The sequence below is a fragment of the Cimex lectularius genome, unplaced genomic scaffold, assembly GCF_000648675.2.
Source record: "Cimex lectularius strain Harlan isolate CLEC.00 unplaced genomic scaffold, Clec_2.1 scaffold48, whole genome shotgun sequence".
Lineage (NCBI taxonomy): Eukaryota > Metazoa > Arthropoda > Insecta > Hemiptera > Cimicidae > Cimex > Cimex lectularius.
Genome location: NW_019392708.1, coordinates 1,108,536 through 1,119,008, shown reverse-complemented (window position 1 = coordinate 1,119,008; position 10,473 = coordinate 1,108,536). Strand labels below are relative to the sequence as shown.

The 10,473-nt window shown below is 31.7% G+C and overlaps 1 non-coding gene across 1 annotated transcript; it reads left to right on the top strand.

The window, feature by feature from the left end:
- Positions 1 to 418: 418 nt before the first annotated feature.
- Trnan-auu lies at positions 419 to 492 on the top strand. Its single transcript has one exon. It is a non-coding gene; the product is annotated as a tRNA-Asn (tRNA).
- Positions 493 to 10,473: the final 9,981 nt, after the last annotated feature.

Sequence of the window (10,473 nt, the reverse complement as noted above, 5' to 3'; positions counted from 1 at the left end):
ATAAGAAAATGTTTGCTTTTATTTTTATAACTTTTACAATTTGCTCATTTTTATCAAATGAAACATTTAAAGTAGGGCTTTCAGTTTGTTACTCTGTCCATTGATGGACACAACAAAACTTCTGAGAGAAAATTACTAATTTTTTATAGGAAGAGGGAATGAGTAGAAGAGTACAAGTACAAATTTCATATTCACTATAAATTTGGCATTTTACTGTCTGCTAGAAAAAGGTTACCTCTTGTAAAATGGTTAACTCATGCAAAGTTATGCATTTTCAATGAATTAAATTTTTATGTAGGTATTGGTTGAAAGAAAAAGTTAGCGTCACGAGCGGGATTCGAACCCACGACCTTCGGCTCAATACGCCGCTGCTCTAGCTAGTTGAGCTATCGTCACTTCACCACATCATATACACGAAGTCACGATAGCTCAATTGGTTAGAGCAGCGGCGTATTGAGCCGAAGGTCGTGGGTTCGAATCCCACTCGTGTCACTAACTTTTTCATTTTAACCAAACCTGACATAAAAAGATTAATTAATTGAAATAAGTTATTTGGATAATCCGATCACGAAATTTTAGTTAATTTTCTAGTTTTTAATAATGGAGGATTACAAGTATATGTTTTGGAAATATCAAATACAATTACGGTAATGTTTCTTTCCAGTCTACTGAAGGTCGAGAAGTCTTGTATTCATGTAGGAAGTCGAAAAAATTTTAGTCCTCCGAAATCAGAATTTCCACTCGCATTTTGCATCTTTCTGAACAAAATTTGGTTAAGTCTGTCTGTGGTCAATTCCTTGTAACCGGCAAAATTCCGAAACCTTGAGACCACTTTTTATTTAATTTTCAGAGGTTGTGTAGATTGGTTTCTCCCTTATGAATTTCATCCCAGTCAGATCGACAGTCTCACCTGCGCGGGCGCAAACATAAAAACGCGTACACAGCTGTACATCTGAAACCTTTTGTCGGATTCTTATAAAAAATTTTCTTACAAAATTTCTTTAAAATTTTTGTTTAAAAACTTGATTTCTAGATGATCCCGTATGAATTTTATTCTAAATGAATTAACTTATGTGCATGCGCATGCACATAACAGGAAGCTACACTACCCACCCAGACTTTTTCTATTTGGGATGTGCAGGCACTTAGGTATGAGAAAAACTTGTTTTTTAATTAATTACTTTAACTCTTTCAAAAGGCCTTTAATACAAAGTAGTATCATGTGCAATAATTTGTGGGGATATTGTTAATGTTTTATCCAATTTCCACATGTTGCTGTTTATAAGTCAATTAATTAGCTACTTTAGGTTTCCATTCATTTTTAATATTTTATGTTCTTCATATTTATGACTAGTTGAGAGGCCATCTGACTTCAATACATGTCTCATACGTTTTCCAGCCTTATGCGGTATTATTATTTTTAAATATTACATATCTTCATCTGTGCTATTATTATTGATTGTATACAACATATTAGATAACATGAAAATTTACGAGACTAAAAGCTATTCGTTTTACCAAAGGTAATTGATTTGCTACTTTAATGTTCCAACCCCTCGTACCCATACATGCTATGCAAATCTCAGAATTTAATTTCATGACAAATTTCTTTACGCATTTTTTTAAATGTTTATGTTTGCCGTTGCTTTCACCAGATGCTAATGAGACCACTGACTTTTGCCAACCACTTGTTTTTCGCTAATGTCTGCAGAACGATGAAATCTGGCTCTCGGGCTTTTTGTTTTTAGCACGCTCAACTTTAAGGAAGGGAATAAACAGGATAAAGCAACACTTATGCTTTTCTTAGTATCACTGTCCCCATTAAGGTAGCTGGTCTCTTGCGGAGGATTTTCTGTGCCGGAATAAACCCGCTGAAAACAAATTGGCCCTCTTTAAAAACACATTTTCCTATTTAAAATTGCTTTCCGTATCAAAAATAATGGGGCTGTTGTTGACTTTAATGATGGTTGTTTTAAATAATCTGTAATTTGTTAGAAAAATGAACCTGTTTATATTTAAATTTATATGTATGTTTTGTAAAATATTTTTTTCTTTGTTTTGTCTTTTTATTTTATATAGTTAAACCATCCAGCCCTTAAGCCAAGCTTCTAACCGATAATCCTGGCATTATAGATACCAACTGTTACAACCGCCGTCGTCCCTGGCAATTTTTTTTCACGCTACTCTTCCCCCAACTATATATATATGTGAGAAAACAAATACTCTGGCTAATATGCAAGTTCATAAGCACATTAAAAATAAAAAATAGAGAAACAAGCTGTTATAACAATTTTACGCTACATATTAAAACAAATTTTTATTATTTATACTAAATAATTATTGTGTGATATATTATTAAAAATATTTATTTTCTAAAAAAAAAAAATTTAAATATTTGAGTACAAAATATTTATTGCCCAAAAAATGAAATATTTTTTATGGATATTGAGATCAGTGTCGTGGTTAGGAGGTTTAACAATTTGTCTAAGGACTTGGAATGGATATGGTTAATGTTGGATAGCATTGCGGAACCACAGAGTTCCACAATGTATGTTCAGAAAAATCGCAGTAGTGTGTTGTATAAAGTTAGTTGAATTTTGACAGCGAAAAAAAAATTCTGACCAAAAGTCTTCATAGTTCAAGCCTTCTGTTGTCTCTTATGTCTTGTCTGGGGATTCCACTCAATCAGCTGACAATTTTTCGTCCTGTCTGACCTGAGTAGATATAGTACAACGACTAAATAGATAAAATCCCATATTGGTCAATTTTCGACTGTATCAAACTACAATTATTAGGGACAAAAGTGCGAACGAACACATTAACACATTACATACTTTCAGAGCATAATATATAGAAAAAGCGTTCGATACCTCATCATTAGCTTGTTTTCGAGTTTCTCAGGGGGCTAGAGATTTGACATTTCACCAAAACGTGTGTCGTGTCCAACGCAAGAGGAAAATATCAAATCTGGACAACGATTTTTTCACATTTGATAGTGCGACATAGAAACGCCGATATACCATTGTAACGATCAAAACTATTGCAGCATACTATACAAACATGTTGATACCATGCTAGAACCTTTATTTGGCTGATTGGTAGAGGAAAGAAAACCTAAATTTCCGCGGAATTTTTTAGTTTGTACGTTTTGGGATTATTGGTTGATCCTTAGCGATTTGATATACGCTGTAACTATGGAAATAACTAGATAGAAGTGATTTATTAACTAGTCCATTCTATCAGGTGCAACTTTTTCCGCAAAATTATTGGCTCCTTCAGAATCACGTCCAGGGCCTAACAGAGAAAGTGACAGAAAAATAATAGAAAAAAAAGGCCAAAAGTTGACAGATTACATCATATTTGTTTTTCATTTATTGTGGTGTTCAGTAGACAAACGTACAAGTTCATCACTCTGCAGACCTTAAGAAATCACACAACATTCCATCGATCTATCTTAAAAATTCCTACACAACGAAAACAAATCAACTTTTTTAATATTAGGATCCATTGTTGAACTATACTTTAATTCCAATTTTTTTCTTCTTTTCTCCAGCATTGAACCATATTCCAATAATTCTATTCATAAATTAAATTAAAAATTAAAAAAAAAAACGAATAAAAATTACGGTTATCTGATCGTTTACGGTAAACTCTAGGATATAAGGTACTTAACTATAAAAGAGAAGGCTGGACTTCACAATATCAGAAAAATATGAACTTGATTAATCCCCGTAGAATTAGTACTTGAGAGATGGGGGTTAAGCGGTTTTACAACTAATTCCCATAAAGGGTCATCGGGGTAAAGGAATCGTGTTTAATATTGAGAGGATTATGATGTGGGGTGGTTTACGCCCCGTGCGGCATCGTAGGGGGGCTGCTCGGGGGCGGGGAGAAATTCACCCCGTACTGTTGCCAGCACTGGAGGAGGAACCTGATCTCAGTGCCGTTCGGGACGCGCTCTCTGCAGGTTCAGGAGCGAGGAAACTTGGTCAGAAAGCTCTGAGTGCGCGTGTGTTACTGGCGAAACCACGTGGATAAACAATTGCCAATTTTAGAAACTAATACAAACAACAAATAACCGAATCGATCTAAAACAACCGTTAACTTGGCCAAAGGAGAATAAGGTCTGCTTTTAAAATAAAAAAATCGTAGTTAGAAAACTTGTTTTAAATATAAAAAATGTATGTAGCAATTTTTGAACTCCCTAAAGTCTTAAGCTTCAAACCCAACTAGGCATGATTTTTAAAAATAAAATTTTATTTTTAATTCTTCAGAGTTTATGCTGAAAATCGTTAGTTAACAGCACTGCATGCTATTGAAAACTCCCTGAGTCCGTCAACCACAATAAATTCTTTATAAATTTAAAATTTATATTTATTAAAATCTTAGAAATTTAAGGTATTGACTGAATTTCCTGTCCTTATTTTAAGAAAGACGTTACATTACATGAAATTGGAATATTATAAATACAAAAGGACTTGCAAGTCCGTCTGTTTTAATACAAACGGAAAGGTGTAACCGACGATAAACATCTCTATCGTATATAAAACACGCAAGCATGGGTTTCGCTTGCCATCCAACCATTTTTGCGTGTGAAAACAGACAACAATGTTTCTGTTAAAGGGAAAATATTTGTTCAAAACAAATCGTTATAAGTTGTTGTACGATGTTAAAGTAAGCCGGAAAATCATTCGTTGATAAGAAAAACCCAGTTAATGTTTATCTGATTGGTTACAACCCTTCAAGGTTATAATTTTATATTAAATTCTATGGTCATGTTTTAATTAAAGTACGTAGAATTAATAATTCGAAGACAGGCAAAATTTTCTGTTTTCCTTGTTTAGAAAATGCTGAACTTAAATATTGTAGTTCGAAACTGTTTATTAATAATAATAATAATACTCAAGCGACAAAACCAACTTTTAACATGCTTTGGCTCATTTTAAACATAAAAGTTTATTTTCAACAATAATGCCTTACATTACGTAAAATTATTTAGTACTTTATTCAACGAAAAAGAGCTGACTAAAGTATAAACATACATTTTAATGGCATAGATTTTTTTCATAAGCTTTAGTTCTAATTAGGAAAGGTTGAGTGGGTCAGTGAATAAAGCTATTATTTTAAAACTAAACCCCTTATTAGCGAATGTAAAAAAAGTAATATATCAATTAAAACATATAGATTTATGAATGCGGATTACTTTTAAAACATTTTTGTGTCAATTTGGACTTGATAAGTAGAATTGTTAAAATTAGGATTAATCTAAAAAAATCTCAAACCAATTATTTGCGTTTAATGTACAAAAACATTAGGATTTTGTTTATGAGGATAATCCGCAGATTTTCATTTATTTATTTATCGTTGTAACACATAATAAACAAACTAATGTTTCATTATTTTAATTAATTTACGTACATGTAATCACATGCTTCTGTCAAATGTGTAAAATCTGTTTTACGTACGGCGATTTTGACAACCAGTCTCGTTTTTATATAGTAAATTTTTTTGAACTTTTCTCATAAGTTAATTAATAATATTGTGAAAAAGAAATTTATTTTATAATGGCGGATGTGTGTTTTTCAAGCTAACAAATGAACTTTAAAAAAATAAGAAGAATTTTAAAAAAATTAAAAAGAAAAATGCTCAATTTTGAAATGTCAAAAACTTAAAAGATTTTATTAAATTTTTCACATTTTCGAATATCGTAGCCGAATAATTGACACTGATTAATGCATGAATGTAATGTATCACATTCATGCTATTTCTTTACATTTAAATTGTATTTTATTATGGTATTAGTTAATGTAGCCTTTCGGAAATTTTCAATCAGTTTTGTAGAAATTTGAGTTGATACAACTTATTACTTAAGCACATACTTTTTCAATGATTAAATAATCGCTTACATAAAACTGCTTGATTATTATATATAAAAATATTAGGTATCTTAATGTAGCTGAAAATATTCAGCTTTGAAAAGTCAAGGACCTATTAGAGATAGAGAGGATTGGATGGTATATAATAAAATGTAAACAAAAAAATGTACAAATTAAAAGTACACCATACAAACCTCACGTAATTGCAAAGAGAAATGGACTTTATACACTTTCGTACCGAGCGTTCACCTTTTCTACGTTTAATTTTAATTAAAAAGCATTTCATATATTTTAAGTTGAGTCTGTAAAATTTTCCGGCTGTCCTAAACAAATTTTTCTGAAATATTGGCACCTTTTGGGTTGAACAGGTTGAAATAATAACTGAATCTACTAATAATTGAAAGATATTAATTCGCCAAGCGGACCACGAAAACTATTGAATGAAATAATAACTATGAAAATAAAAATTGCTGTTTAAAGATAGAAAACCTTTAATTATGCAGAAATCGTGAGATGCGGTCTAGTGATGAAGGTTTCAGAAAAACATTTTCTTTATCGTGCCAATGTTTCGATCTTTATTGAGATCATCTTCAGGGCCTGGGATTTACAAACATATTTGTTAAATGTAAATGTTTATAAATCCCAGGCCCTGAATAAAGATCGAAACGTTGGCACGATAAAGAAATTGTTTTTCTAAAACTACATCACACATGACCACACCTCATGATCTCCAAATGATTAGGATATAATATTATTTCAATTATAATCAATGTGTGAAATTATTTTCTTTATAACATGATCGTTAAAGACTATGTGGGTCTAAACAGTCTCCCCTATAAACTATAACATTTTGCGCTTACTTATTTATTTTAGATGAGTACTTTGAAACGTACATTACACCAGACCGCATCTCATGATTTCTGAATAATTATCGATTAACGGCCCACACATATAAAACCATTGATGTTTTCCCATATTTTTTTCGATTGATGAGATAATAGCGTTTCTAACGGGCTATCTTTCTTTGAATTTGATATATTCTTGATATATCATTGATGATTCGAAAATAGACAGAGTGTAATTACATTTCATAGTAAAAGGGAAAAAGATTAGGGCTCAAATTATTAAAAGGATCTTTATTTTTTTTTACATAAAAATTTTGATTTTTCAGTTAAATATTAAACAAATATATTTACGTGCATTGGTTACTGATTTAAGTAAATCATATTCCCAAAAAATCATGGATTCTAATCAAAATGCAATTTCCAGTCGTGCTGTGCCAACAAAACATTATTCCGTGCCAGTTGCGTGTTCATTCATCACGTTAACAGGGCTAAAAAATCTACATAGCGCGTTTGCACTATCTCAGCTTATTTAACAATTTTGAATTCTTTGGACTTTAAATAATTCTCTGTTACAACGATATCCAGATTAGATTGCATTTTTTTCTCTACGACAAAATATATTATTGTATCAAAGTGGACGTTTGTATTAAAGCGTTGAGAAAAACATGCATTCTATTTTATAAATCAAACATCTTTTTTTGTTTGTTTACATAGAAAGTTTAATGACTGCTTTATTATATATTCAAATAGTCAGGATCACGGTCTTGATGAAGTTTTTCATACACGATTTCAAATTTCTTTGAAGAACGAGAACTAAGAAGAAGAGAAACGAAAATTGAAATATTCTATTATGAACTTAATTATGCCAACATGTAGATTGGTTTGCCATGACGATGAAGTAACATTGCTATTGTTTTTCATCAACATCATATCGTGATCCGATAATTCCTGCAAGTAAAAAGTGGTCGACACATCTAACACTTAAAACAATTATTATATTTAAGCAATCTATATTACACATTAACGTTTTTTATGAATCGTTTGAAATTTATATTTATAACGTTAAGTTTCTTTGTTTTGAAATCAATTTTAAAATTTTTGTAAGTAAATGTTAATTAAGTTTCATGACAACTTGCCCTAATACGGTTAGTTTACGTTGTGAGGAATTTGCAAGGAAAGTCATAATTCACTGTAGTTGTTAGTTTACGCTGAGTGGTCTAGGAAAACAGATTTGCACAGGGCGAGCGCGTTTAATTTCAATACGCATTCTCATGGCGGTTCTAACCCAGTTCATTTGTGGAATAACCGTTTAATGAAGCAGGAAAGCTAGCTGAGTGTATTTAATCCAATTTCAAGTTGATTTTAAATTCAAATAATGGTATTTACCTTTGGTGAAAAATGAGTCGAATTGCAATTCGTATGTGCGGAATTGTTGTTATACATTTTTTGCTCGATGGGCGATTCCGGCGTAGGCTGGCATAAATTAGGGAATTGCTTAAAGATTTTGTTGTTGTTGCGTTTTGTTTTTGTAATGTATTTTGTTTCCCTTCTTTAGCTGACTTTGCAAACTGGGGAGAATTCCGAGGGGACCGGTTCCTTTGTCGCGTTTAAAAGGAAGGTGAAATCCTTCCGGGGGTTGCGATAATCATTTAAGTTAAAATAGTGAATGACTGCTTAAATAAAAAAAAAAGATTAATTATTTTTAAAAACGTTTTAGTCTTTAACCCTTTCTTGCCCGACATTGACTCAGGGCCTCACCAAATTTAGCAAACTCGCTAATGTTTATCTAATCCCCTGAGCTTAGGACGTGTGCAGTGTTTTTCCTTCAATATTTTATTCCATGTATTGGCCTCTCTTGATCGATTGTTATATGTGGCAGATATAAAATTTTTCATATCCAGCTTATATTTTAAGTCTTTCTTGCTTAAACCGTTGCTTCAGAGCCATACCGACTTTAGCAATTTTGTTTAAAGTTAGCAGGAAATCCCGTGAGTTCAGGGCGGGCCAACTGTTGTTTCCGCTATGTTCTCTGCCCATGTATTGTCAACACTAATTTATTTGGTACCAATCTAAACTCTCTATCACTATACTTACTGGATTTCCCGCTAGCCTTTTAACCAAATTGCTAATGTTCGTCTTGCACTAAGACAACATTGGGCCATAAAGGGTTAACAAATCTGTTTTAATCTATCGCAGTGTAATTTAACATGTTTTATATAATGTTTTTAGTCACGATTTATTAATATTAACTGAATGTTGTTTTTATCTTGAATCACAAATCTTATGAAAAAATTATTATGAAGAAGGGAAACAATAACGAACGTAGATTTATGTATTATTAAAAAGCAAGGGCTTTTGATTCTTAGGAAAAAATGAAACGTTTAGATACGGGATGTTTATGATTTTTTTTTTAGAACCAAATATTAAAATATAAAACCATTTAAGCAAATAGATTTTGTGAAAACTGGTCAGTATACCGTCTGAATAAAAACTAGATTATAAATTTTGTTAATTTCCAACATAGTTGCTTTCTGGCTATTTGTCAGGCTTGCACAGGCATTATTAATGGTCTAAAGTTTAGGACTTGTTGGGATGATATTCAGAGAAGCGGTGTACGATGGAGGCAAATGAATGTTGAAACATATCGGTTTGGTATAGCACGATAAGGATTTATCCGTAGATCTGATGGAACGTCAATATTTTCGATGATGTTTCGAGTGCGTTCATTAATTAGAGAAGTTAGGGTTTGCTCGGTGTTTCTATGTGCTACATAACTCACTTGTTACAGGCGTATTGATCATACGTTCTTCCGACCTGTACACACAGGCCCTTTTAATGACGGCATTTTATTAGAAGTCAAATGAGAAAATGGGGCAGACGGTTAGTTGAAATGTAATTTTCCAGGGTGAACGCCCTGCTAAATGTTACAATAACAAGACCGAGCTATGTTAAATGTTGTTTTACAGCACTAAAATGAAATTGTTCTGCTCTATTGGCATTATAAAACTTAAGCAGTAAAATAAACAAAAGGTGGTGGAATAAAATGTACAGCAGGTAGTCAGTTGTTTAGAATGAACAATCTGATTTTCCTTACATTTCGTTTTTTTAATCTTTAGATAACGTGTAAATAGATTAATTTATTTTTTAAGCGCACGGCCATCCGTTTAAACTTTGTTGTGTTAGAACAATTGAACAAAATCAAGTTTATATTTTGCCGCTTCCAGGTCAATAGAAAACTAGGTAAAAATATTTGTTTTTGTTGAAATACTTGTTCTTTATAGATAGGAAACTCTCTGTATAGATAAGAGCTCTCTCCTGTTTTTTTATTTATTAAAAAATTTTTTTTTACAATCTCCCTCAATACTAGCAGTGATTTACTTAACAAACAATAACAAAAATAATCAATTAGAAAAGGTTAAATATTTATAACTTATTGGGAAAATACTCAAGAAAAAAGTATAACAAAGATGACAAAAATTACTGCTCATCAACGTTCATGCTGGACGCGAAAAATCTGTTTTTACCCAGAACAGTAAATCAACCACAAATTTTCTTAAGCGACGTAAATCTCTAGTGCATGGACTTAAAAGATAAATAAACTTTTGTTTTATCAAAATCTTTCAGTTTTGACCTTATCTCAAAACTTTAAATAGTTTTGTCCAGGATTTTTAAAAATATGAAATACTTTAAAACGAGTTATTCAAGGAATGATTTCTTTTCCAATATTTTCATATTGATATGGCATCGAATAA